Source organism: Octopus bimaculoides, chromosome 20, assembly GCF_046866305.1.
Source record: "Octopus bimaculoides isolate indiv1 chromosome 20, ASM4686630v1, whole genome shotgun sequence".
In the NCBI taxonomy this organism is placed as follows: domain Eukaryota; kingdom Metazoa; phylum Mollusca; class Cephalopoda; order Octopoda; family Octopodidae; genus Octopus; species Octopus bimaculoides.
This window is the reverse complement of record NC_142947.1, coordinates 48361475-48365289: the sequence shown is the minus strand read 5'-3', so window position 1 is coordinate 48365289 and position 3815 is coordinate 48361475.

Below are 3815 nucleotides of genomic sequence, written 5' to 3'. Positions count from 1 at the left end.
CAAATCGACCCCAGGACTTATTCTTGGGAACCTAGTACTTATTCTACCAGTCTCTTTTTGCCAAACCGCTAAGTTGCGGGGATGTAAACACACCAGCATCGGTTGTCAAACGATGGTGGGGGGACAAACACAGACACACATACATAGATATACACACACACACATATATATACATATATACACACACATATATATACACACACACATATATATATACACATATATATATATATCCACACACACTCATATATATACACCCACATATATATATATATATATATATATATATATATATATATATATATATATATATATATATATATATATATACGAATGTGTGTTTGTGGATGTGTGTGTGTCTATATATATAGGGAGAATTCACAAAAAAAAAAACAAGAGACGAAGGCAGGTGGTGTAGACAACAAACAGATGTATTAGTTTAACACTCGGGAATTGAAAAAATCTTTAACGTTTCGAGCCTACGCTCTTCCACAGAAAGGAACAAGGAGAGAAAAAAAAATGTGTGTAGTGGTCAGCGATCCATCATGGTGAATATATATATATATATATATATATATATATATATATATATATATATATATATATATATATATATATACAGATGTGTGAGTATATATATATATATATGGGGATGTCTGTGTGTGTGTGTGTGTGTATATATATATGTATGTTTGTGTGTATATATATTTATATAGGTATGTGCTTTATTGAAAGTATGACTGCTAAATTTGTATTGTTTGAATGATTTCTGATATTTCCTCGTTAGTCTTTCATATTTAAGTTGGAGCAGTAATTAGAGAAATTCATAATAATAACTATTTTTTTGACTGTAGATGCAAGTCCCGAAACTTATGTGGGGTGGACAGGGCTAGTTGCTTATTGACCCGATTACTTGTCTGGTACATATTTCATTGACCCCGAAAGGAATGAAAGGCAAAGTTGACCTTGGTGGAATTTGAACTCAGCACATAAAGCTGGACAAAATGCTGTCATGCATCTTGCCTGGCCTGCTAACCAATTCTTTCCAGCTGACTGCCTTCTATGAGAACAACAACAACATTAACATGAACACTGTTGTTTCTAATATAAAGAGGTATGGACATCATGCCAGCCTCCCCACGATAGGATAAATGATACAGCATTGATGAACAAACAATAACTCTAGAGTAGAAAATAGCAGGAATTGAACCCTCACACATCGACTGTCTGATGATGCCAATTTGAGAGTGACAAGATGTGATGTCCCTGTTCCTGCTGTGTCCACCAGTGATTTATGAAAGGGGGCTTGTTGCTATTTTTGTATTGTTGTTTATAAACCCATCCCAGTTAATATTGTTACATCTGTATACATACATGTGTGTGTGTGTGTATATATATATGCACATGTATGAGCATCTATGTAGATGTGTTTATACAAGCTGTTTGATTCTATACTCCATAGTCACTCTTACGTTGGCGTGTAACAGTTTTGAATTCCATCAAAACCCTAAACCTGCAACTTCTGCATATTTTGATGTCTGTATGTGATACGTGCATTCAATAGTGCACCAGTTTCTCTTTTGAAAGCCCTTGTACAGTTTTGCCCTGCTCCCCGCTAACACTACATATACACTCACACACACCAACTCTGTTACAACAATGGAAGATTCCAGAAAAATCGTCGGAAGAAACTTCCCTTTCCCCCCCACCCTCATTGGGTTCCTTTTTAATCTTATCACATGATGAGCAAGAAAACTGGAAACTTGTGATAATAGATATGTATATCTATATAATGTGTGTGTGTGTTTGTGTGTATACACGTATGTGTACACACACACACATACATACACGTGTGTGTATACTTCCCCAGCATCATCATCATCACCACCACCACCATCATCATCAACAGCAGCAGCAGGAAGTGAGTACAATGATTTCTCCGATCCTCTCTTCCAACAATAAATTGACTTTTCTCTGTTAACTTCTTCAATTCTTCATCTTTTCTTGATTTTTATTTGTTAACTATTATTTCCCAAATCAGTTGTTGAATTTCTACCATAGTTCATGAATTAAGGTGTGTTTGTATCTACATGGGGAAGCACGTTCGATTGAGCTGGGGATGTTCTTTGTTGAATATCCTCGGTCATACAATTTTAAATCCATTGTGAGTCTTTGGTGATTATGGACGACCTATTGCTGTGTGTGTGCGTGCGTAAGTCGTATATCAATGGAGTGGTTATATTATCTGAAGTATCATATTCATGACGGCTGGTCATACCAAATCAGTTTCACACTAAGGATTCAAAAACAGCCCAACAATATAATCCTACGCTTTTCAGAGGAATAAGATATGGCGACTGCTCTCTATTGTTGGAGGTGGATGGACACATGCAGTTGGTGTGAAAAACATAGGAAGAAGATCCTGGCAGAAGTTCTTTTCGTCTGCGTAGAACCAGATCGTCTCAGCATGTTCAGAAGCTTCTGTCCGTTCGTCAAGTAGTCCTCCTTGGCCCTGGTTGTCAGAATTTGTGCTTTGTGCCTCTTGTATTAATGGTAGCAAAGATTCTCTTTCAGGGGCAACTCCAACACCAATCTCTCTCACCAAAGCCCAGATTCCCTTGCTTAGATCTTCCATCACTTTGTCCTGCAGTTATCCGATGAAATCCAATGTGCAGACGTGGTCAGAATGCCTGCTGTGCCCCTTCCTGTTGGCCATGGCTTTCTAGTCTCCATCGCAGCTGTCCGGCTTCTACACGGTTCAGAGCATTGTGCAGCAGTTACGGTGTTGCTATTTTGATACCATGTGCAATCATCATGACACAGATAATTCTTTACCAATATTCAAATGCTTTCCAGTCCTCCATGTCAGATAACTTTAATCTTTGTGGTCCTCAAAGCCATTAACTGTTTACCAATACATGAAGTTGTTCCTGTAAAAAAAAAACAAAAAAAATCGACAAATTTAGCCTGAATCGCAGACTCCTCCTTCCAGAGTTTGGCATCTTTCTATTCAGCTGCAATCCCCAGTTTCCTTGTGCCCAATATTTACAACAAACAAGTTTTTATTTCTATTTATTTTTATTATAATTATTATTTACACCTGAGTGAATGTAGATACCAGTTGATGTGTTTCATGTCATTAAAATGTAAGAGAGTCTGCTCCCCCACCCCACTCCCAAAGAAATCTTGTCAATTCTTCCTTATTGATATTGGCTATTGATTAATTGATCTTTGAATATTGTTAACCTCAGATCAAAACCATTCCAGCCAGCCATGACCTGCTTTTTTTTTTTTTTTTTTTTTTTTCACAATTATTTTGTCGAATACTTCAATGTTTTGGTTTTTTTTTTGTAGGGGAGTTGGCTGCTATTTCTACCAGGTCTAGCTACCAATAAGGTTTCGTACACATTAGTGTGTCATCTGATTGGCAGCTGACTTATGTCCAGCAAGCCATTATGTGGTTGCCCCGTCCCTGACTAATATCAGGGATTCACTCTAGTCGTTACTTTATTTAGCTCATAGGAGTTATCTACCTTGCTTTTAGATTTTAAACAGGAAGTTTTTGTCAATTAATTATATGGATAATAACTTCAATTTGCCTACAATTATTAAGGTTACATTCGATCAACCAAACACACACACTAACAACAAGGATTCGTCTACAGAATTAAAAATGGACAATAAATAATCTTTTATTCTCTGGCTGTTGATTTCAGGCAACAGCCCAAGCTGGGACAACATTTGAAGAGTTTCAATTGATCACATCTGTATTACTATCAGACAGAATGGCTGGTCCCGCTATTAAGTTTACATTA